The sequence below is a fragment of the Saccopteryx bilineata genome, chromosome 4 (assembly GCF_036850765.1).
Source record: "Saccopteryx bilineata isolate mSacBil1 chromosome 4, mSacBil1_pri_phased_curated, whole genome shotgun sequence".
Classification (NCBI taxonomy): Eukaryota; Metazoa; Chordata; class Mammalia; order Chiroptera; family Emballonuridae; genus Saccopteryx; species Saccopteryx bilineata.
In genome coordinates, this window is record NC_089493.1 from 131117100 (window position 1) to 131142693 (window position 25594).

Below are 25594 nucleotides of genomic sequence, written 5' to 3' on the forward strand. Positions count from 1 at the left end.
TGCTTCCTACTCCTCCCCCTTTCTCTCTCTCTCTCTCTCTCTCTCTCTCTCTCTCCTCTCTAAAATAAATAAATAAACAAATTTTAGAAAATACACAGAGCCTAATAATAATAGCAGACCTGAGGTTTCAAGGTTTGAATTCAAGTCTTCAAATCCCATAGTCTTTCCATTCCACTATGTGACATTGAGAAACTCATAAATCATTCATCCTAACACATAATACATACATCGTGTTTGGAAGGACATACATGAAATTGGTACCACTGTCTCTATGGAGAAAACTAGGTAGCTAGGAGACAAGGCAAGAGGGAGAATGTCTGTCAGATTGTTTCGTCCTTTTTACAGTTTCAATCACATAGCTATATATCCACTTAAAAAATTCAATGTATTGATTTTATATACTGTAATCTTACATGCAGGGATGGGAAAAGTAGGGGTGTGTGTGTGTGTGTGTGTGTGTGTGGTAGGGGGATATGTGAAACAGTTAATTCTTGTATTAGCACTTATTTATCAATTATTGTATTATTTATTTGAGTACTTATAAGACTGCACTAAGTGTACTGTGCCATTGTGACATTATTAAAGCTACTGTGATAATCATAACCTGCATGTCTTTTTCCCTACAAACTATAAACCTACTGTTGCCCACTGCTACGTAAATAATAGGGATATCTGAACATAATGCTTTAAAATTAGTATTTTGCCCTGGCCGGTTGGCTCAGCGGTAGAGCGTCGGCCTAGCGTGCGGAGGACCCGGGTTCAATTCCCGGCCAGGGCACACAGGAGAAGCGCCCATTTGCTTCTCCACCCCTCCGCCACGCTTTCCTCTCTGTCTCTCTCTTCCCCTCCCGCAGTCAAGGCTCCATTGGAGCAAAGATGGCCCGGGCGCTGGGGATGGCTCCTTGGCCTCTGCCCCAGGCGCTAGAGTGGCTCTGGTCGCAACATGGCGACGCCCAGGGTGGGCAGAGCATCGCCCCCTGGTGGGCAGAGCGTCGCCCCTGGTGGGCGTGCCGGGTGGATCCCGGTCGGGCGCATGCGGGAGTCTGTCTGTCTCTCCCTGTTTCCAGCTTCAGAAAAATGAAAAAAAATAAAAAAAATAAAAATAAATAAAATTAGTATTTTAAACGATGCCACAAAAGATACATTTGTTGACAGTCTTCATATCAGTCTCAGAGGGAATAGGTTAGAGACCTCTAAAGAGGAGTAAAGGATTATAGCTGCTTTTAGGAGCCCCAAGCCTTAAACAGGGGATGTTTGGGCATGGCAGGAACTGGGTCACACAGGGTCTCCTGTAGGAGGTGCTAGCAAGAGGTGCTGGCCAATCGCATGATTACTAAACTCAAGTTGGCATCACCTCTCAGAATTAAAAACCACTCTCCGGACAAAGGTTACTAAATAGGATGAAGAAGACCAAGGACAAGGGAGGAAGTAATTCAACAAGAAAACAAGAAAGCCTGACCAGGTGGTGACGCAGTGGATAGAGCATCGGACTGGGACGCAGAGGACCCTGGTTGGAAATCCTGAGGTCACAGCTTGAGCAAGGGGTCATCTGGCTTGAGGGAGGGGTTGCTGGCTTCAGTGTGGGATCATAGACATAACCCCATGGTTGCTGGCTTGAGCCCAAGATCACTAGCTTAAGCCCAAAGGTCTCTGGCTTGAAGCCCAAGGTTGCTCGCTTGAGCAAGGGGTCACTCACTCTGCTGGAGCCCCCCGGTCAAGGCACATATGAGAAAGCATTCAATGAACAACTAAGATGTCGCAACAAAGAACTAATGCTTCTCATCTCTCTCCCTTCCTGTCTATCTGTCCCTATCTGTCCCTCTCTCTGTCTCTCTGTCTCTGTCACACACACCCCAAAACAAAGAGGTTTAAGGGGCAGAAGGATATAGCACAGAACAGAAACATAAAAAACAAAACAAAATGAAAACGCAGAAGATAAACAGGAAGCTCCTCACTGTGGCCGAGCAAAGTCCTTCAGGTCCTCAGGAGAGAAGGGGGCAGGGAGCAGGCAGGAGATCACTGTCTATAAGGAAGAACCTGAGGTCAGCTTGCCTGCTTCCACCCACTCCAGCTGGTTACATGAGGGTGACCCACACCAGAAAAGACATGGAAAAATTTCTAGGGGAAACAATCTAAAGGACCTAGAGAACCTAGAGTGGGGGAAAGACTTCAGTTACAACATTGATCTTTTTCCAACTGACAGTTGAAACTGTTGAAAAGGAAAAACATGAATGGCTGTCAATAAATTAAGGTTGACTTTCCAGATCATGCTACTGGAACATTCTTCTCTTTCCCTTACTCCCAAACCTGATGCCCTCCTAATTCACCCTACAGATATTATTGTCAATCCTACTTCTTTTTTACTTTTTAAGTGAAAGGAGGGGAGAGATAGCGAAACAGACACCTGCCAATCTTATTATAAAAGTTTAAAATTAAAAATATCCAGACCAGGTGGTGGCACAATGGATAGAGCACTGGACTGGGATGCTGAGAACCCAGGTTCAAAACCCCAAGGTTGCTGGCTTGAGTGCAGGCTCATCTGGCCTGAGTGTGAGCTCACCAGCTTGAGCGCGGGATTGCCAGCTTGAGCATGGGATCACAGACATGAGCCCAAGGTCGCTGGCTTGAGCAAGGTGTCAATGAATCAGCTGTAGCCACTCGGTCAAGGCACATATGAGAAAGCAATCAATGAACAACTAAGGTGCCACAATGAAGATTTGATGCTTCTCATCTCTCTCCCTTCCAGCTTGTCTGTCCCTGTCTGTTTCTCTCTCTCTCTCTCACTAAAAACAAACAAAAAGATAAACTGAAAATAGAGGAGGAGAGAGAAAAATTCCTGGATGAAACTGAGAAACCATATCAGAAATGACATAAGAAGAAAAGAATGGAAGTGGTGACTATTTTTTTTTTTTGGAAGAGGTGACTATTGTGTCACAAAAGAACATGTCTGAGAATTAAGCTGCCAATATCATGACTTCAGATATCTACTATGATAGATATCCAAGATAAATTAATTTAGAATTTATGAATTTTATAAAACAAATAAGATATGATCCCTACCTATGAAAATCTGAGTTTAGTGGATTTTTGAGAGCTGCCCAATATGCCAGTGGACAGGCGAACCTCATTCAAATCTTAAAAGGGGAAGTGGGTTGGCAGTGTGTCTCAAAATGATATTCTCCAGTAGAAATCCACAGACCGCAATAGATCATTTCTGAGAGAAAGAAAGCAATGACACATGATACAGCTGTCAGAGTCCCCTCACCCCGCTCAATAATGGAGAACAGATTGTTTTCTTGACTCAGATCCAAAACTGGCATGGTGGTAAAGATGTCAGAGATAGAGACCTTCGAGAATCTGTCATCTGCTGGATATTACATTTATCATCAATGGAGGGGAGAGGTAGAAAAATCTGATAAATTCCTGCTGACACTTTCATCCTAAAAGGATGAGGGAACCACTATACTGGACTTAATCCAGACTAAAAGGACAGACTGGTTGAAAACTGAAAGGGTCAGCCCTGGCCAGTTAGCTCAGTCAGTTTAAGAGCATCAACCTGAAACAATAAGGTTGCGGGTTCCCAGTCAGGGTTCACATGGTAAGCAACCAATGAGTGCATAACTGAGTGGAACAAGAAATGAATGCTTCCCTCACACCCTTTCTCTGTCTATAAAAAAAAAAAAATTAAGTTCTGGCTGGATAGCTCAGGTGGTTGGAATATCATCCCGGAGTGTGGAGATTGCTGGTTCGATTCCCCAGTCAGGCACATACAAGAACAGCTTGATGTTCCTGTCTCTCTCTCTTTCCCTGCCTCTCTCAAAAAAGGAAGGAAGGAAGGAAGGAAGGAAGGAAGGAAGGAAGGAAGGAAGGAAGGAAGGAAGGAAGGGAGGGAGGGAGGGAGGGAGGGAGGGAGGGAGGGAGGGAGGGAGGGAGGGAGGGAGGGAAAAGGGAAAGGAAAGTTAAGGAAAGTGAGGAAAGGAGAGGAAAGGAAAGGAGAGGAAAGGAGAGGAAAGGAAAGGAGGGAGGGAAGAAAACAGAAAGGGTCTCAAAGAGCATTAACCACATACCCTCTGAAAGTGTCATCAAAGTTATGTGTCATCAGGAGGAGGCAGTTAAGACAGCAAGTCCCAAATGTGGCACCAGGGATCCCGGACAAGAGACCCAGTCTGCTACATACATCCAGGGACCCTCAGGCCAGCCACCAGCCACAACTCTTCCTGCCACAGTCCCTCTTGCAAATAAGGGTAACAGCTGCCTACCTTACAACATCAATAACTGGCTACCTGTGAAGGCATTCTGTACATCTTACTTCCCTGATTTAAGTAATACCAGATCTTTAACAAAATGACCTACGTATTAACAACAGCTAATATTTACTAGGTACTAAGTTCTAACCACCAATCTGATGCTGAATTGTACAGGGATGGTCAAGTTCTCTAAGCAGCCCTGGGAGGTCAACCCCATATTATAGATGACCAAACTAAGATTTCCAAGTGTTATGTAACTGTGCACAGTTCCAAAACATGAAAAATGGTGAAGCCTGAATCAGTACCTGGGTTGCCTGGCTCTAGAGAGCCCACATTTTTATCCACTGTGTTATAATGCTATTAAAACATAGATTTCACAAAATTAAAATCTCATCATCTAAAATTCTAAAGAAGACAGATGCTGGTATTTTAAAAAGAAATCTTAAAAAGTGAAATTCTGATAACTGCTTATACAATTAATTATAAATCATACCAATTCAAGCTTTAAAAGGGAACAACATGAAAAGACCAGTATGGTTGCGAGTGTGCGCACACACGTACAAAGCAAGAGTGGTGGTTCTGACTTAAAGAGAGAACAAGGGCAGTCCTAGCCTAGAAGGAGCCAAGGCCAGTTAAGAAGGCTGAGAACAAAAAGGGCTTTGTGAGAACCGTCCATTCTCTCCCGCTTCTTCCACTTCCTGTATGAACAAGTCCAGACTTCACGTGAGGAGGGGACAGACAAGCCTGTGGAACCTGAGAAATGGCACCCAAAGTGGAACAGCCCCTGATTATTGTGACCCAGCTCAGCCTCCAACACCGGCCATCCCAAATGCTAGGGAAGTCTGGTCAGCATCTGCTGCACAACTGTTAGCAGGAGCCTGCTGCCAGGGCCTGCGGAGGTGTCTGCGAGGGGAGGGGTGGCTGCAGAAGCTCCCAGTCCCTAGCAAACTTGACCTGATTCCTGGGTGAACCGTACAACTAACCTTTCTTTCACATACATATACACCAAGCCCCAAGAGATGGATTCTCTCTCTCTCTCTCTCTCTCTCTCTCTCTCTCTCTTTAATTAAGTGAGAGGCAGGAGGCAGGGAGAGCTGAGACAGACATGTGCCCTGACCAGGATCCACCCCACAAGCACCCTACAAGGCAATGCTCTGCCCATCTGGGGCTCACTGCCTGGCAACCAAGCCATTTCAGTGCCCGAGGTGAGGCCATACAGCCATCTTCAGTGCCCGGGGCCAACTTGCTCAAACCATTTGAGCCATGGCTGCAGGAGGAGAGGAGAGAGGGAGAGAGAGGGGTGGAGAAGCAGATGGTTGCTTCTCCTGTGTGGCCTGACCAGAAATTGAACCCAGGACTTCCACACACCAGGACGATGCTCCACCACTGAGCCAAGAGACCAGGGCCTGGATTCTTTGTGAAAAGGTGGGTGTGAAGCTTCTAGAAAGGAAAGTAGTGATCCCCAGAAGCAATTTGCTGAAAGGAAGTCTTTTGAAAAAGACACCACCAGAGAGGAAAATGAAGGAAACTCATACACAACAGAGCTACTTACTGGTGGTGAGGTTTGCAGACTTAACTGGTGCCACATGGGCATGGCTAGCAGGCCCCACCGCAAACCTTCCCAATCAGCACCTGTACCTCACCGACATCCCCAGGTGATCCTGCCATGATCAAGTCTGAGTATCACTGATACACGGGACAGATCCACACTTCAGCAAGGCACCTGAGGGGCATCTCACCTCGGTAACATTTCCCTCTATTAACTCGTTAATGGGCCAGACCAAATGGGAAAGGGTTGACACACCTCATTGGATTCTCATAATAACTCTACCAAGTAGCCATTATTGGCAAACATTAAACAGCATCGTCTGCCAAGCACTAGTTCCAAGGATTTCCTCTGAATTAACTTATTTAATCTTAGTAACAATGTTTCATGATGAGTTACTGTTACTACCCTATGTTACAACGAACAAAACTGAGACACAAAAAAAAGGCTAACAGTCCACTCAGAATCACACAGAAACGTGTGGTACATGTGTGCTGCCACAGTGGGCACATGACAGCCCTGTGGGCACAAGAAGCAATCATATCCAAAGACAGTCCCTTTATTTACTTATTTATTTTGCAAGAAAGAGAGAGAGAGAGATAAACAGAGACAGAGACAGAAAGGGAGAGAGAGATGAGAAGCATCAACTCATAGCTGCATCACTTTAGTTGTTCATTGACTGCTTTCTCACATGTGCCTTGACCAGGGGTCTCCAGCTGAGCTGGTGACCCCTTGCTCAAGCCAGCAACCTTGGGGTCATGTTCAAGCCGGTGACCTCAGTGTTTCAAACCTTGGACCTGAACATCCCACATTGATGCTATATCCACTGTGCCACCACTGGTCAGGCAAGAGTCCATTTCTTAAAAAAAAAAAAAAAAAAAAAAATCATTAAAACCTGAGGGGCCTGACCTGTGGTGGCACAGTGGATAAAGCGTCAACCTGGAAATGCTGAGGTCGCTGGTTCGAAACCCTGGGCTTGCCTGGTCAAGGCACATATGGGAGTTGATGCTTCCAGCTCCTCCCCCCTTCTCTCTCTCTGTCTCTGTCTCTCTCTCTCCCTCTCTCTCTCCTCTCTAAAAATGAATAAAAAAAAAAAAACCTGCAGGGGAGGGTTTTATTTTTTGGGTGTTTTTTTTTTGCTGTGTGTGTGTGTGTGTGTGTGTGTGTGTGTGTTTCTGAAGTTGGAAACGGGGAGAGACAGTCAGACTCCTGCATGCGCCCGACCGGGATCCACCCGGCATGCCCACCAGGGGGCGATGCTCTGCCCATCTGGGGTGTCGCTCTTTTGCAACCAGAGCCATTCTAGCGCCTGAGGCAGAGGCCATGGAGCCATCCTCAGTGCCCGGGCCAACTATGCTCCAATGGAGCCTTGGCTGTGGGAGGGGAAGAGAGAGACAGAGAGGAAGGAGAGGGGGAGGGGTGGAGAAGCAGATGGGCGCTTCTCCTGTGTGCCCTGGCCGGGAATCAAACCCGGGACTTCTGCACGCCAGGCCGACGCTCTACCACTGAGCCAACCGGCCAGGGCTGCAGGGGAGGGTTTTAAAGAACATAAAAAATAGAAATATCTTAAACGCACTCCCTGAAGGGAGGGGATGAGCACACATGTCTGTTGAGCGCCCACAGAATGAGGCCATGAGTCAAGCTCTTTGTATTCCTGATTAGCCAACCTTTCCTACAGGCCCACTTGTAGGTATTCACACATTTTATAGATGAGGAAATAAAAACCCAGATAAGTTAATGACCTTGCCAAGTCCCAACACTTGTGATGACATAATAACCAAGATTCCAAAACCAAGCCTGAGACACTAAAGCCCATAGGCCCTTGATTTGCTCTGTTCGAAACGTCCCTGATCTGGTCCCATTACTACAAATGACTTAGATAAGGGCATTGGAATAGGGGTTGACCATGTAAGAAAAGGACCTTTAGCTAAAAGAACAAATTTATTGTAAAACAGAACATGGATTTAAAAGATCAAAACAGAATGAAAGGCCCTGGCCGGTTTGCTCAGTGGTAGAACATTGGCCTGGCGTGCGGGAGTACCGGGTTCAATTCCCGGCCAGGGCACACAGGAGAAGCATCCATCTGCTTCTCCACCTCTCCCCCTCTCCTTCCTCTCTTTCTCTCTCTTCCCTTCCCACAGCCGAGGCTCCATTGGAGCAAAGTTGGCCCAGGCGCTGAGGATGGCTCTGATTGCGGCAGAGCGACGCCCCAGATGAGCAGAGCATCGCCCCCTGGTGGGCGTGCCAGGTGGATCCTGGTCGGGCGCATGCGGGAGTTGTCTGACTACCTCCCCATTTCCAACTTCAGAAAAAAAAAAAAAAAAAAAAAAAAACAGAATGAAACACACCCTGGCTGGATAGCTCAGTTAGTTAGAGCTCCGTTCTGAAGCACAGAGGTTGCCAGTTCCATCCCCAGTCAGGGCACATACAGGAACAGATCTGTGTTCCTGTCTCTCTTCCCTTCCTCTCTCACTAAAATCATTAAATAATAAAAATAAAAGGACTGCTTTCCCCACTTAAAAAAAACAACACACTCAAAACAACAGAATGAAATAATGGGATGGAATGGTATTCAGAAGCAAGAGGTTTTAGAATTAGGCAAAAGAAAGGTTTGAATGAACCTTAATTTCTACACCCATAGGATGTTACATATGTTTCATGATATGTAACATGTGAGTAGTAACAGTAACCCATCATGAAGCATTGTTATGAGAATTAAGTAAGTTAATATATATGAAGTCCTTGGAGCGATGCTTGGCATAGTGCTCTTTAATGTTTGCTAATGTGAACATCTGTGAATTACAGTTAATATTGCCTATTTGGTAGGGTTATTATGAGAATTCAATACCTCACAGAATTGTTATGAGAGAGGAGAAAGTTAGTATTGATATTTGTAAAGTTCTTGTCACATGATAAAGCTCAATAAATGGTAAACATCAAATCTAACAAAATGAAGTTGAAGAGGGATAAGTGCAAGAAAACTAAGTTTAGATGCACCAGATGAAATCTAACAGAAGTACACAAGGAAAAACTTAAGGATCTTCGTTGACTTGAATCTGAGTCCAGAGTGCCAAAAATTATTGTGAATTTGGAGCACACTACAGAAATCCAACATCCAAAACAAGTAAGCTCAAAACAAGGAGGCCGATCAGACTTGTCATCACAAGTGTTGGGACTTGGCAAGGTCAGACTGTCTTGAGTTCCAAGGGCTAAACTTGAAGGTCAATGGCAAAGCAGAATCTGTCCGGGAAAAGATTGGAAAGTGAGGGAGGACCCAGGTTCAAGACCCTGAGGTCTCTAGCTTGAGCGCGGATTCATCTGGTTTGAGCAAAAAGCTCACCAGCTTGAGCCCAAAGTCGCTGGCTCAAGCAAGGGGTCACTGGGTCTGCTGTAGCCCCCCCTCCAACATCAAGGCACATATGAGAAAGCAATCAATCAACAACTGAGGAACTGCAATGAATAATTGATGTTTCTCATCTCTCTCCCTTCCTGTTTTTCCCTCTCTGACTCTCTCTGTCTCTGCCACAAAAAAAAAAAAAAAAAAAAAAAAGTACACAGGTGCTGGCCAGTTGGCTCAGAGGTAGAGCATCAGCCTAGCGTGTGGAAGACCCAGGTTCGACTCCCAGCCAGGGTACACAGAGGAAGTGCCCATCTGCTTCTTCACCCTTCCCCCTCTCTTTTCTGTCTGTCTCTCTCTTCCCCTCCCACTGCCAAGGCTCCACTGGAGCAAAGTTGGCTTGGGTGCTGAGGATGGCTCCATGGCCTCCACCACAGGCACTAGAATGGTTCCAGTTACAACCGAGCAACGGCCCAGATGGCAGAGCATCACCCCCTAGTGGGCATGGGGGTGGATCCCGGTCAGGTGCATGTGGGAGTCTGTCTCTCTGCTTTGCGCTTCTCATTTCAGAAAAATACAAAAACAAAAAATAATAAAAGCAGCTCCTTCCTGGTTCTACATTCCCTCCATGTCACACAATGGAAGCTCCTGACGACAGCTTCTATCTCCTTCTCTCCCTTCCTTTCTCCCTGCACGCCCCATAAATTCACTTTTGACCAGACAGAGATGCAGTGGATAGAGTGTCAGCCTGGGACGCAGAGTACCCAGGCTTGAAACCCCTAGGTCACCAGTTTGAGGGCTTGAGTATGGGATCATAGACATGACGTCATGGTTGCTGGCTTGAGTCCAAGGTTGCTGTCTTGAACGATGGGTCACTGGCTGGGTTGGAGCCCTCTGGTCAAGGCAGGTATGAGAAAGCAATCAATAAACAACTAAGGTGCTGCAACGAAGAATTGATGCTCCTTATCCCTCTCCTTTCCTGTCTGTCCCTCTCTCTTTCTCTCTCTCTATAAATAACAACAATAATTCACTTTTGCCAATGTCAACTGGATCTGACAGGAGTGATGTAATGACTTCTAGTCCAAAACTCCAGGCCTTGGCAGCACAGACCCATGGCTACCCTGGTCCTGCTCTGCAGAAAGATGAGTCCTGCAGCAGCTCATCTAACCTACACCAAATTTAACTGGCTCCCTACTTTCTTCTGGAGGCCAAGCCTCAAAACCGGTGTCCTGGGTAACTGAATCCCCAGTCTCTGTTACATACTCAAGAAACTGGGACTCCCACTTAATAAATGTCCCCATGATCCACAGCTTCACTGCACCTCCAGGGGGACAGAGCTGGCCAGGAGACTGAGGTTAGGCAATGTCAGTGATCTCAGACTTCTGGCTGTTTCAAAATCAGACAGATTTGGGGCCAAATCTACTCATGCTCATAAAATAGTTCATATAGATCAGCTCATTGCAAACCTACAAGAACAAGGCCTGGAAAAGCTGTCTGCATTCTGGCCATCCTCATAGCAGTGTCCCTTTTTCACTGCCAATTAGAACTGGACTCGGCTTCCAGCAGGACCTAGAGAATAAAATCTGGTTACTCTTGGGTATGTACTGGGTCACTCTTAGATTCAGATTCTCAGGGAAACTGGCCCGGGAGTAACAGGAGCATCCCTGTGGACCAGCCTTGTAAAAGTTGGCCGTTTCTCCTTGCTGAATCAGAACAGTCTGTCTGCTTTCAGTCACTCCTCCCTTGGAAGCCAAGTGCCTCTCCAGGGAATGCCATCTGCAATGGACATCAAGTGTCTTTATACCCTGTTTTTGACCTCCTGCTTCCATTTCTGTTCCCAAGTAGACAGAGGCTCTTCTGATCTTTGTCTGGATTAGGAAAACCATGGCAAGTGCTAGTCTTTAGGATCTCTGCTGTACTGTTCCTGTTCTTTGGGACAACACAATTCCAGCCAGAATGAGATGACTCCTGCCTGGAGCGCTCTTCCACCCAGTTCAGACTAGCTCAACACCTGGAGTCCCTAAGCTAGTTTGTAAATCCAGGTCTTCCCTTCTGGAAGTAAGCCTGAATGCCTCAACTCACTTCTAGATGGTCCCCTGACCAACACAGCACACCACTACAAATTACTGGACCTCAGCCTTAGAGTTTCTAACTCAGCAGGTCTGGAATGCGACTGGAATTATCTGCATGTTTAACAAGCTCGCAGGATATGCACTGTTGCTGGTGTGGAGACTACACTTTGAGAACACTGCTCAGGACCAACAATATTTCAGGTCAATCCCATAACTATATTTTGAAGGGGGAGCTGTAGATGCTGTACGTATGGGTCTTTCTGCATTGTAACATTGAGGGTTTGGCCCTGGCCAGTGGCTCAGTGGATAGAATGTCAGTCCGGCGTATGGATGTCCCAGGTTTGATTCTCAGTCAGGGCACACAAGAGAAGCAACCATCTGCTTCTCTCCCCTTACCTATTCCCCTTTTTTCCCTCTTTCCCTCCTGCAGCCAGTGGCTTGATTGGTTCGAGCATCAGCCCCAAGCACTAAGGATAGCATAGTTGGTCTGAACATATCAGCCTCAGGTGCTAAAAATAGCTCGGTTGATTTGAACATTGGCCCCAGATGGGAGTTGCAGGGTGGATCCTGGTAAGGGTGCATGTGGGAATCTATCTTACTGTATTACTTCCTCTCACTTAAAATAAATAAATGTAGTGCTCTGTCCTACACAGAAAACTTTATTCTCCTACAAGGTGGACCACAACTGGCTCTCACAAGTGCAATATTCAGGAGTTTACAACAGGTGACAATTCACATTCTAACAAATTATTAAAATAGATAGATACACCTGTAATCAAGAATGGTGAATCTGGCCCTGGCCGGTTGGCTCAGTGGTAGAGCGTCGGACTGGGTGCAGAAGTCCCGGGTTCGATTCCCGGCCAGGGCACACAGGAGAAGCATCCATCTGCTTCTCCACCCCTCCCCCTCTCCTTCCTCTCTGTCTCTCTCTTCCCCTCCCGCAGGGAGGCTCCATTGGAGCAAAGATGGCCCGGGCACTGGGGATGGCTCCTTGGCCTCTGCCCCAGGCGCTAGAGTGGCTCTGGTGACAACAGAGCAACGCCCCGGAGGGGCAGAGCATCGCCCCCTGGTGGGCAGAGCGTCGCCCCCTGGTGGGTGTGCCGGGTGGATCCCGGTCGGGTGCATGCGGGAGTCTGTCTGACTGTCTTTCCCCGTTTCCAGCTTCAGAAAAATACAAAAAAAAAAAAAAGAATGGTGAATCTACTCTCCTTCCTGAGGTTCACCAGCTGCATTATTCATTCGGTGAATTAAAACCTGTCAAGTGCTGGCCCTGGCCGGTTGGCTCAGTGATAGAGCGTTGGCCTGGCGTGCAGGAGTCCCGGGTTTGATTCCCGGCCAGGGCATACAGGAGAAGCACCCATCTGCTTCTCCACCTCTCCCCCTCTCCTTCCTCTCTGTCTCTCTCTTCCCCTCCCGCAGCAGAGGCTCCATTGGAGCAAAGTTGGCCCGGGCGCTGGGGGGGGGGGGCTCTATGGCCTCTGCCTCAGGCGCTAGAATGGCTCTGGATGTAACAGAGCGACGCCCTAGATGGGCAGAGCATTGCCCTCTGGTGGGCATGCCGGGTGGATCCCAGTCGGGCGCATGCAGGAGTCTGTCTGATTGCCTCCCCGTTTCCAACTTCAGAAAAATACAAAAAAAATAAATTAAAAAAAAAAACAACCTGTCAAGTGCTGCCTTACCAGGAAGTTGCGCAGTGGGTAGGGTAGACTGGGACCTGGAGGACCCAGGTTCAAAATCCCCAGGTTGCCATTTTGAGCACGGGCTCACCAGCTTGAGCACAGGATTGCTGACTTGAACATGGGATCACAGATACAACTCCATGGTTGCTGGCTTGAGCAAGAGGTCTCTCACTCTGCTGTAGCCCCTGCCACCACCCTGGTCAAGGCACATGTGATAAAGTACTTGATGAACAACTAAGGTGTTACAACAAAGAATCGATGCTTCTCAACTCTCTCCCTTCCTGTCTGTCCCTATCTGTCCCTCTGATTTTCTCTCTGTCTCTGTCAAAAAAAAAAAACAACCCACAAAACCTGTCTAGTGCTCACCTTAGAATAACAGCCATTATTTTTTGCTTTTTGGTTTTTTTTTTACTGTGGTAAAATAGGCATAATATTTATCACTTTCAAAATTTCTAAATATACAATTCAGTAGTATTAAGTATATTCACAATGTTGGATAACCATCACCACTACCTATATACTCAAAACTTTTTCATCACCCCCAAAAGAAACTCCAACCATTAGATGATAATGCCCCCTTTCTATGTTCTCCCAAACCCTGGTACTCTACTTTCTGTCTCTATGAATTTGTGGATTCTAGGAACCAGTGGGATCATGCACTGGTCTTTCTGTGTCTGGCTCATTTCAATAAGCATAATGTTTTCAAAGACCATCCATACTGTAGCACATATCAAATTTTATTCCTTGTTAAGCCTAATAAACACCCCATTTGGCCCTGGCCAGTTGGCTTAGTGGTAGAGTGCTGGCCCACATGTGGATGTCCTGGGTGCGATTCCTGGTCAGGACACAGAAGAGGAGCGACCATCTGCTTCTCTCCCCCTTCTCCCCCTCTCTCTCTCTCTCTCTCTCTCTCTCTCTCTCTCTCTCTCTCTCCCCCTGCAGCAGCCATGGCTCAACTGGTTCTAGCACATCGGCCCTGGGCACTGAAGATGACTCTGTGGAGCCTCTACTTCATGTGCTAAAAATAGCTCAGTTGCAGCATGGCCCTAGACAGGCAGAGCATCGGCCCCAGATAGGGCTTGTCAAGTGGATCCCAGTTGGGGTACATGCAGGAGTCTGTCTCTCACTTGGAAAAAAAAAAAAAGTATATGTATATGTATAATACATGTGTATATGTATATGTATATATATATATATGTATATACATACACACACACACACACACTCCACACTGTTTCTCTAGTCATCTGTCCACGGACATTGGGTTGGTTTCCCGTTTCAGCTCTTGTGAATAGCACTGCCATGACATGGACCCATTCCAGAGCCAGTTTTCACTTCTTCCGGCTCTACACCTAAGAGTGTAACTTCTGGGTCCCATGGAGAGTCTATGTTTAATGTTTTGAGAACATGCCAACTGTTTTCCTCAGTAACCACACTACTACTTTACATTCCCACTGCCATCAGCAATGCTAACATCTCTTCCTTTCTTTTAATATTTATTTAACTGAAGGGAGAGAAAGAAACATCTATCTGCTTCTGCATGTGCCCTGACTGGGTATTGAACCAGCACCTCTGCTTCCGGATGATTCTCTAACCCAGTGGTCCCCAACCCCCAGGCCGCGGACCAGTACCGGTCCGTGGGCCATTTGGTACCAGTCCGCAGAGAAAGAATAAATAACTTACATTATTTCCATTTTATTTATATTTAAGTCTGAACGATGTTTTATTTTTTTTAAATGACCAGATTCCCTCTGTTACATTCGTCTAAGACTCACTCTTGACACTTGTCTCAGTCACGTGATACATTTATCCATCCCACCCTAAAGGCTGGTCCATGAAAATATTTTCTGACATTAAATCAGTTCGTGGTCCAAAAAAGGTTGGGGACCACTGCTCTAACCAACCGAGCTATCCAGCCACAGGGCTAACACTTTTTCTTTTCTTTCTTTAATTATAGACATCCTGGTAGGTAGGGCTGAGCCATGATTATCATCACAAGTTTTTCTTTTGTTTTCTTTTGGTTTTTTTGACAGAGACAGAGAGAGAGCCAGAGAGAGGAATAGATAGGGACAGACAGGAAGGGAGAGAGATGAGAAGCATCAATTCTTTGTTGCGGCACCTTAGTTGTTCATTGATTGCGTTCTCATATGTGTCTTGATTGAGGGTCTACAGCAGAGCGAGTGACCCCCTTGCTCAAGCTAGTGACCTTGGACTTCAGGCCAGCGACCTTTGGCCTCAACCCAACAACCACAGGGTCATGTCTATGATCCCAAGCTGAAGCCAGCAACCTCTCGTTCAAGCTGGTGAACCTGTGCTCAAGCCAGCCTTGGGGCTTCAAACCCGGGTCCTTTGCATTCCAGTCCAATGCTCTATCCACTGTGCCACCACCTGGCAGGCATCATAAGTTTTGATGTGGGCTTTTTACCAACATTTTCAGCACTGTACAGGCAGCATGACAACAAACAGAGGTTCTAATTTTCTTTACATTTTTTTGTTTTTTTCTTTTTATTTATGCATTTTAGAGAGAGAGCAAGCGAGAGAGAGAGAGACAGAAAACTAGGGTGGGGGGAGGAGCAGGAAGCATCAACTCCCATATGTGCCTTGACCAGACAAGTACAGAGTTTCGAACCGGCAACCTCAGTGTTCCAGGTTGACGCTTTATCCATTGCACCACCACAGGTCAGGCCAGTTCTAATTTTCAAGTTCAAGTGGTCCCAGCAATTTCACTTAAACATATTTCTAGTTGCTTTAATTTTCTCACAAAATCATCATCAAAGCTAGCATTCATTTCCCAAGCTTGATATCAACTATGAAAGGAAATGACTCTTTGGGTAGTAAAGAAAAAAAAAATTAATGGTTTTCAATTTATTTTTAGAGAGAGAGAGAGGCAGGGAGAAAGAGAGACAGAAACATTGAGCTGCTCCTGTACGTGCCCTGACCAGGGAATTGAACCGGCAACCTCTGTGCTCTGGGACGATGCTCCACCCACCATCTGGCCAGGGCTTAACTTTTTAATTTATTGATAAATTTTTAGAGAGACAGAGAAAGGAAAGAAGAGAGAAGGGAGGGGCGGAAAGCACTTATTTATTGTTCCACTCAGTCGTGCATTCATTGGATGCTTCCTGTGTGCCCTGACCAGGAATTGAACCTACAACCTTGTCATTTTGGGATGGCGCTCTTAACCAACTGGGCTAACCAGCCAGGGCTGAAGTTTTTAAAAAATATCTCTTATAACTTAATTCCAAATAATGCTGAGTTTTACCAATAAACAACATGGTACACTGTCATTCAGTTCAAGAAATTTCAGACAGTTTTTCTAAAACATTTAGAATTCTAATCTAAAAGGATTTATTTTTGAAAACAAAAGTATAGGCCTGACCTGTGGTGGCGCAGTGGGATAAAGCGTCGACCTGGAACACTGAGGTCGCCAGTTCGAAACCTTGGGCTTGCCTGGTCAAGGCACATATGGAAGTTGATGCTTCCTGCTCCTCCCCCTTCTCTCTCTGTCTCTCTCTCTCACTCCTCTCTCTCTAAAAAATCAATAAATAAAATATTTTATATATATAAAAGTATATTGGAGTCCTGGCCAGGTAGCACAGCTAGTGAAGTGGTTTTCAACCACCAGTCTGACAGAAATCTCATGCCAGTCCATGCAAGAGTTAACCATCTTGATGTTGTCTGAAGATTATAGTCCCAATGATTACAGACTCTATAATCTTCTTACAATATCAGGATAGTTAACTTTTTCATGAACCCATATGAAATTTCTGGCAGACTGGCAGTTGAAAACCACTGGGTGAGAGCATCATGACGATACACCAAGGTTGCAGGTTCAATCCCCAGACAGGGAACATACAAGAATCAACCAGTAAATGCCTAAACAAATGGAACAACAAATTGATGTTTTGCGCTCCCCCTCTCCCTCTCTCCTCTTCTCTTGCTAAAATCAGTAAGTTAAAAAAAAGGAATATGGCCTGACCTGTGGTGGTGCAATGGATAAAGCATCGACCTGGAATGCTGAGGTCGCTGTTTCGAAATGCTGCACTTACCTGGGGAAGGCACATATGGGAGTTGATGCTTCCTGCTCCTCCCCTTCTCTCTCTCTCTCTCTCTCTCTCTCTCTCTCTCCCCTCTCTAAAATGAATAAAAATAAAAAAACAAAACAAAAAAAAAAAAGAAGCATACTGGAAAACCTATATATTTTAGTCCTGCTAGTCTCTTACCTAGCAAGGAACACCATTTTCACTCCACTTGGATTTTTCCAGGCACAGAAGAACTAGAGTCTCGGTGAGAGAAATAGCTGTTTCCAGACAGAACTGTTTTATTGAGTTCATGATTATGTTCAAAGTTTCAGGCCTTTCTCTAAGTAAATTTTTCTTCTTTTACGAATATAAGAAAGAGAAACATTGAGCCTGACCAGGTGGTGGCGTAGTGGATAGAGCGTCGAACTGGGATGGGGAGGACCCAAGTTCAAGACCCCGAGGTCGCCAGCTTGAACATGGGCTCATCTAGTTTGAGCAAGGCTCACCAGTTTGGACCCAAGGTCTCTGGCTAGAGCAAGGGGTCACTCGATCTGCTGTAGCCCCCCCTCCCCATCAAGGCACATATGAGAAAGCAATCAATGAACAACTAAGAAGCCGCAACGAAGAATTGATGCTTCTCATCTCTCTCCCTTCCTACCTTTCTGTCCCTATCTGTCCCTCTCTTTGACTTTCTCTGTCTCTACCACAAAAAAAAGAGAGAGAGAGAGAGAGAGAAACATTGAAAGTAGATAAAAGTAAAAGGGAGAAAAAAAGATCTTGTTTCTGTAAATGTTTTCTTCCTCAAGTTTTGCACTGATCAAGAGTTGAGAAAGAAAATCAAGTAGTAGCACAAGTACAGTCAAGAACACGAACAAAGCAAAGGTGTCACGGGAAAATTTTTTTTTTTAACAGTGACAGAGAGAGAGTCAGAGAGAGGGATAGACAGGGACAGACAGACAGGAACAGAGAGATAAGAAGCATCAATCATAAGTTTTTCATTGCATATTGCAACACCTTAGTTGTTCACTGATTGCTTTCTCATATGTGCCTTGACCGTGGGCCTTCAGCAGACCGAGTAACCCCTTGCTCGAGCCAGCAACCTTGGGTCCAAGCTGGTGAGCTTTTGCTCAAACCAGATGAGCCCGCGCTCAAGCTGGCAACCTCGGGGGTCTCGAACCTGGGTCCTCCGCATCCCAGTCCAATGCTCTATTCACTGCACCACCACCTGGTCAGGTGGAAAAAAAAAATTTAAAGCTGTAGTTTCATCCTAGTTACTGGTAGTGAAGTAGACCGTATATACTTCTTCATTAGGTTGATGATAATATTTAAAACAATTAAAACTCGCCTGACCAGGTGGTGGCGCAGTGGATAGAGCGTCGGACTGGGATGCGGAAGGACCCAGGTTCGAGACCCCGAGGTTGCCAGCTTGAGTGCGGGCTCATCTGGCTTGAGCAAAAAAGCTCACCAGCTTGGACCCAAGGTCGCTGGCTCCAGCAAGGGGTTACTCGGTCTGCTGAAGGCCCGCGGTCAAGGCACATATGAGAGGGCAATCAATGAACAACTAAGAAGTCACAACGCACAACAAAAAACGAATGACTGATGCTTCTCACCTCTCTTTGTTTCTGTCTGTCCCTGTCTATCTCTGCCTCTGTAAAAAATTAATTAATTAATTAAACTCTATCAATAGAAAACTAAAGACTGGCCTGACCAGACAGTAGAGCAGTGGATAGAGCATCAACCTGGGACACTGAGGACTCAGGTTTGAAACCCCGAGATTGCCAGCTTGAGCGCAGGCTCATCAGCTTGAGCACAGCGTCACCAGCTTAAGCGAGGGATCACAGACATGACCCCATGGTCGCTGGCTTGAGCCTAAGGTCGCTGGGTTGAGCAAAGTGGTCACTAGCTCGGAGGGAGCCCCCAAGTCAAGACAAGTATGAGAAAGCAATCGATGAACAACTAAAGTGCCACAACTACAAGTTGATGCTTCTCATCTCTCTCTCTCTTTCTGTCTGTTTCTGTATGTGTGTGTCTCTCTCAAGAAAAAAAAAAAGAAAACTAAAGACTGGTTTTATAAAAGCAAAGAGCAGATCTATGACATTTTGAGGTAGAGCCAGAGACCTATATGAACCCTCAAGTTCACTAACCCCACTGAAGCATAAAATATCTTTCACAAATAAATGTACAATAAGCAGCTAGGAACAAAAGAGTCACAAGACTGTAGGGAAACATGTGAATGGCTAAAACGAGGAATTTTGACCCACAAATGCCAAGAGAGAGCTGTTTCTGGTTTATAGAAACACGTGGTTAAGACAGATGCAGCTTAGTAGAGAGAGTGCTGCATTTCATCAGACTGTGAGTCCCAACGCCACATTCTTTGGTGAGTTTCTGAAAGCCTCAGAACACTATTCCTATATCACAAAGAAAACCAGCCATCCTGAGCAAAACAACACCCACTTCATGGATTGAGTGAGGAATAAATAATTTCTTTTTAAAGATTTTATTTATTTATTTTAGAGAGATGGGGAGAGGGAGAGGGAGAGAGAGGTGGAGGAGGAATAAGCATCAACTCACAGTAGTTGCCTCCCGTATGTGCCTTGACCTGGCAAGCCCAGGGTTTCAACCCCGCGACCTCAGCACTCCAGGCCGACGCTCCATCCACTGTGCCACCACAGGTCAGGTGGAATAAATAATTTCAGTACAGTTTCACTCATTCTTCAGCAGACATATTTTGAAGTCTCATAATGCACACAGAAGATGCAAAGAAGATGACATCCTTGTTCTCACTGTGCATAAGACATCCTCCTCCTTAGTGGGTACCCCACAATTGAAGAACTGCTTACAAAGAACTAAAGGGGAATTCTTCAAGAACAGAGACACACACACACACACAAAAAAGAACAGAGACACCCCACCCCCGCCAGCCCATGCTGAAGAAGAACCTGGCACACTGCCACAGACAGTAAATGCTGTTGAATGAATGAACAAACTTTCTTTCTGTTTATGATCTGGAATACCTTCCTTTCAGTCCACAATAACTTGAGAAGGAAAAGGGTTGATACATAATAACAAGGAAGAGGGGTTGATACATAATAACCACCTCACTCACAGCAGGAGCAGAGATTCTTCAGGGCATCACTTAAGCATCTGGATAATAATTACATTATCATCCCACCACAGGATGCTTGTCCTATAAACTACCCTCAACCCCCGTTTTTGAAACCCTGCAAAGGCTGTGTAAGTGGTTCCTTTATCCTCTGTAATGGTTACGTGGCAAAATAATAATTAAGTTTCAGACTAGAGTTTTGAGGACACATATTTTAATACTGTGTTCACCAAAAACCTATTTCTAACTAAAAGGTAGGAACTTATTGTAACTCTCTGTTCCAGTCCTCACACCATCTCAGTTAGGTTCCCAAGAGCCTTTTTCAGCTTGACCAGTGGTGGTGAAGTAGAGCATAAACCTAGGACACTGAAGTCCCAGGTTTGAAACCCCAAAATTGCTGGCTTGAGCTCAGGCTCACCAGCTTGAACATGGGGTTGCCGGCTTGCGTGTCAAATCATAGATATGACCCCAGGGTTGCTGGCTTGATGTTCAAGGTCACTGGCTTGAACAAGGGTTCACTGGCACAGCTGGTGCAACCCAATCAAGGCATGCATGAGAAGCAATCAATGAACAACTAAAGCGCCGCAACTACAAGTTGATGCTTCTCATCTCTCCTTTCCTGTCTGCCTGTCTCTCGTGCGCAAAAAAAAAAAAAAAAAAAAAAAAAAAGTCTTTTTCAAAATCAGATATGAAAATGCGGTACAGGCCCTCCGGCACTTAAGAGTACAGGCTAAACTCCCTGCTCTAGGAACATCTGCCCCTAATGCAGAGGAAGAGTAATAAAAAACAGTGATAGGGCATGGCCAGGTGAGTCCATCGATAAAGCATCAACCCCATGTACCAAAAGTCACAGGTTCAACCTCTGGTCAGGGCACGTAGGAGAAGCAACCAGTGAGTCCACAATTAAATGGAACTAAGTGAAACAACGAGTTGATGCTTGCCTTTCCCTCTCTCTCTTTTAAATCAATGGAAAAAATTCAAGTTAAAAAAAAAACAAACGGTGTCTGTTCCAGTGCCAGAAAAAACAGCGGAGGAGCTCTTCAGTGCAGGTGCATACAGGGAGAAACATGAGTGATTGGTCTGGAAAAAGGACCCCCATTTGCCCAAGACAACAGGGCAGACGGCACAACAGGTGGGGAGTGGCTGAAAAACCACTCTGGCAGTTTTAGAACCTGAACCAATAATCAGAGGTGGGGTCTGTGACGTCTAGTCTTGACCCTGCAAAGACCAAGCCACCCTGCTATAAAATGGGGCTTAATGTTTTAAAAAAAAGAACTTGAAGTTATCCCAACATGACTGTGTCTTTTCCAAGACAATAAAGGTATATATGAGTCTGAAAATGAGAGACTCAAAAATTCTAGCCTACGATGAATTTGAACTGTTTCATCTGTAAAACAGTTCACCTGTTTTGTTTGTTTGTTCATTTGTTTGTTTTAAGTGAGAGGAGGGGAGATAGACAGACTTCACATGTGCCCCAAACGGGATCCACCCAGCAACCCCTGTCTGGCACTGATGCTTAAGTCCACCAAGCTATCCTCAGAGCCTGGAGCCGACGCTCAAACCAACTGAGCCACTGGCTGCAGGAGAGGAAGAGAGACATAGGTGGAGAGGGAGGAGAAGAGAAACAGACGGACGCTTGTCATGTGTGCTCTGACCAGAGATTGAACCTGGGACATCTGTATACCGGCTGGACACTCTGAGCCACTGAACCAACCTGCCAGGGCCTCAGCTCTATTCAGAAGCAGGGTTCATCTTACTTTCTAATTCATTACTGAGTACTTCAAGTCAAATTCCTGCAACAAGACCTTCAGGTTCCTTAACATTCACAGAATTTAAGTCCAAGATCCCCAATACACTCAGGAAACTTTAAGAGTAAAATTTTCACATCCAGATGAGATTGTTACCTAGTTGCTAATTACAATCTCATTAACTATTGGCAAAAAAAAAGAAAATGACAAGAATTCCTCATCTACCTCCTCCTCTCCTTTGCCTCCCTGGCAAGACCTCAACTTATGATAAATCACTTGGTCCTTGACATATGGCCACTTCCAGAGAAGCAGTTGACATTTAACATAAGACATGCGAGGCTGTGGGAAATGGGAAATTCTTGGCCACAAAAACCAGAATAAAACCCCTGCCCTTGGGGGGAAAAATACCAAAAAATCTCTTAAGTCTACTGCAAGGCAGTTAAATGTTTAGCTTTAGAAGATTCTATTTTAAGAACACAGACCAGAACACAGAATTAGAACAGGTTTTTGAAAACAATAAGGCTGCAAGATCATTTTTTCTGGCATTCGTAAGAATCGATGCTAAATGGCAGTCTCCAAGTTGAGTGTGACCCCCTCTCCCCGTGGGACTAGTTTAAACTAACTAGGCTCTAAGATCTTCTGACTGTTCAGCCCTGGCCAGATAGTTTGTTCGTTAGTTTCATCCCAAAGCAGAGTTTGTGGGTTCAGTCTTGGGTCAGGGCACATACAGAACAGAATGATGTTGCTGTTTCTCTATCTCTCTCGCTCTCCCTCTAAAATTAATAAACATTGTTTTGTTGTTTTTTTAAAATCAGAGCCACCAATTTTATTTTATTTCTTTTTAAGATTTTATTTATTGCCTGACCAGGCGGTGGCGCAGTGGATAGAGCGCCGGACTGGGATGCGGAGGACCCCAGTTCAAGACCCCGAGGTCACTAGCTTGAGTGCGGGCTCATCTGGTTTGAGCAAAGCTCACCAGCTTGGACCCAAGGTCGCTGAATTGAGCAAGGGGTCACTCAGTCTGCTGAAGGCCCACGGTCAAGGCACATATGAGAAAGCAATCAATGAACAACTAAGGTGTCACAACGAAAAACTAATGATTGATGCTTCTCATCTCTCTCCGTTCCTGTCTGTCTGTCCCTATCTATCCCTCTCTCTGACTCTCTCTGTCTCTGTAAAAAATTAAGTATTTTTTTTTAATTTTAAAAAAATATCCTGTCCATCAATTTTGCAAGGAGAGGAGAGAGGGAGGGGAGAGGAATGTGAAGTATCAACTCAGAGTTGCTTCACTTCAGCTGTTCACTGATTGCTTGTCATATGTGCCCTGACTGGGCAAGCCCAGGGTTCTGAACCCATTACCTCACCTCAGCACTCCAGGTGGACACTCCATTCACAGCACCACCACAAGCCAGGCAAGGAACAAATTTTTGCCCTGGAAAGATAGCTCAGTTGGTTAGAGTGTCATCCTGATACGCAAAGGTTGCCATTTCGTTCCTGGTCAGGGCACATGAAGGAACAGATCAATGTTTCTGTCTCTCTCTCTCTCTAAAACCAATAAATAAGTTTTAAAAAATTAAAGGCCCTGGCTGGTTGGCTCAGCAGTAGAGCATCAGCCTGGCATGTGGAAGTCCCATTCCCAGCCAGGGCACATAGGAGAAGCACCCATCTGCTTCTTCACCCTTCCCCCTCTCCTTTCTCTCAATCTCTCTCTTCCCCTCCTTTAGCCAAGGCTCCACTGGACAAAGTTGGTCCAGACTCTGAGGATGGCTCCATGGTCTCTGCCTTAAGTGCTGGAATGGCTCTGGTTGCAATGGAGCAATGTCCCCTAGTGAGCATCCCGGGTGGATCCCAGTCGGGCACGTGCAGGAGGAGTCTGTCTCTCTGCCTCCTCACTTCTCACTTCAAAAAATACAAAATAAATAAATTAATTAATTAATTAAAATAAAAACATATTTTAAGAAGCATCATCAAAACCAAACACATATATCAGTATTAAAACCTGAAAAATTAGCTTTTACATACCCACATGGGCATCTCAGTAAACTGGCTAACTACTCCCCAAGAAGTTATGCAGTATATAACAGAGGAAGCATCTGCAATTGAGGCAGAGTGACTGGAAATCATGACTCTGTGACTTCTTACCTATGTGTCCTTGGGCAATTTCCTTCTCTCAGTCTGAGTTTTCTTGTTTGCAAAATGAGGTAATAACTCCCATCTTAGGAGGATTAATTGCATGTGACATGCCCAGCACAGAGCCTGACTCAAAGCAGCTCAGGAAACAGTTACCGTTATTACTCTGTTGTTACTCATGGAAGCTCCTTTAAAGCCAAAGCATACTTTTTCCAGCAATTTAACTGTAGGCTCTATAATTGAGAACTGCAAAAGTAACACACAGCAAATAACATCGAAGTTACAAATGAGGGTTTTGTATAAGATCAATTTAACACACGCCTAGATAGGAAAAGAGATTATAAAAATAATAATGATGACCTTCAACGCATATCAAAATGAACGTCCTGATGCTTGTAAGTCATTCTAAAAGGAGACAGATACTGTCTGTGTACAAATCACACACAGGATTGCTGCTTTCACTCATTCCCAAAGTGTTTCCTGAATGCCCATCAACTGCCAGCCATCCTACTAGGCAGTGTGCATATAATGGTAAGCAAAAGCAGACACAGTGCCACTCCCCATGGAGTTTCTGGTCACACAATCTCACAGAGGATAAACGTGTAAAGGACGGCATGGTACCAGAGATCTAACCTAACTGGGGACATCAAGTCAGGCCTTCCGGAGAATGAGAAAACTCACAATGGAAAGATAAAGAGGGAGTGGGGGTGGGGGGGTTCCAGACAGAGCAAAGCAGCTGCTGCCAAGACCCTACAGACTTGGTTCTCAAATTCTTTTGTGCGTGTGTGTGTGTGTGTGTGTGTGTGTGTGTGTGGCAGAGACAGAGAGAGTCAGAGAGAGGGACAGACAGACAGGAAGGGAGAGAGATGAGAAACATCAATTCTTCATTATGGCTCCTTAGTTGTTCATTGATTGATTTCTCATATGTGCCTTAACCTGGGGGGTGGGGGGTGTCTACAGCCCACCCAGTGACCCCTTGCTCGAGCTAGCGACCTTGGGCTCCAGGTGGTGAGCCTTGCTCAAACCAGATGAGCCCGTGCTCAAGCTGGTGACCTCGGGATCTTGAACCTGGGTCCTCCACATCCCACTCCAACTCTCTATCCACTGCGCTCCCACCTGTGGATCAACTCAGGCTCAAACTTTTTGAAGTCGGAGCACATTTAAAATCCTACAAATAATTGTAGGCACACTATATACAAATTTCTGAGAAATGTTATAATAATTAAGTCAAATATTAAAGAAAAAATATATAAAGTCCAAGCGTGCTTTTATGGTAATTAAATAAATACAACAAAATTAAATTTATTGACATTAAAACATTTTTATGTTACATTTTTTGAGTTATGCTTTTTAGAATTCATAGAAAAGAGGGGTTAAAAATTTTTTTAAAGACAAAAAAGTTGTTGTTTTTTTTTTTTTTTTTTTTTTATAAGCCTAAGCCTTTATTTTACTTGGAAATAGTACTTCTATTTAGGAACATGTAAGTTATTTATTTGCATACAGAACTTCAGTTTAGAATTCCAGAGGTGAATCTACCTCAGGAAAATGAAATGAGAAGAAATGTTATGCATAAGCATTTGAATGTTGCTTTTTGCAGAAGTAATGTTAGGGTTGAAAAGAATCTTTTCCATCTCCCCCCCATTTCTGCCCACCCCAAGTTATAATAGAAAACTGACTAAATAATTCAAGAAGGCTGTGGAACCTGATTTC

General features: G+C 45.2%; 1 protein-coding gene and 1 non-coding gene across 5 annotated transcripts in view; one reads left to right on the top strand and one right to left on the bottom strand.

Annotated features, from left to right (window-relative positions):
- PTPN9 (protein tyrosine phosphatase non-receptor type 9) overlaps positions 1-25594 on the bottom strand; it is a 92530-nt gene that overhangs the window by 61019 nt on the left and 5917 nt on the right. The gene's annotated exons all lie outside the window — the stretch shown is intronic.
- TRNAP-UGG (transfer RNA proline (anticodon UGG)) lies at positions 11996-12070 on the top strand. Its single transcript has one exon. It is a non-coding gene; the product is annotated as a tRNA-Pro (tRNA).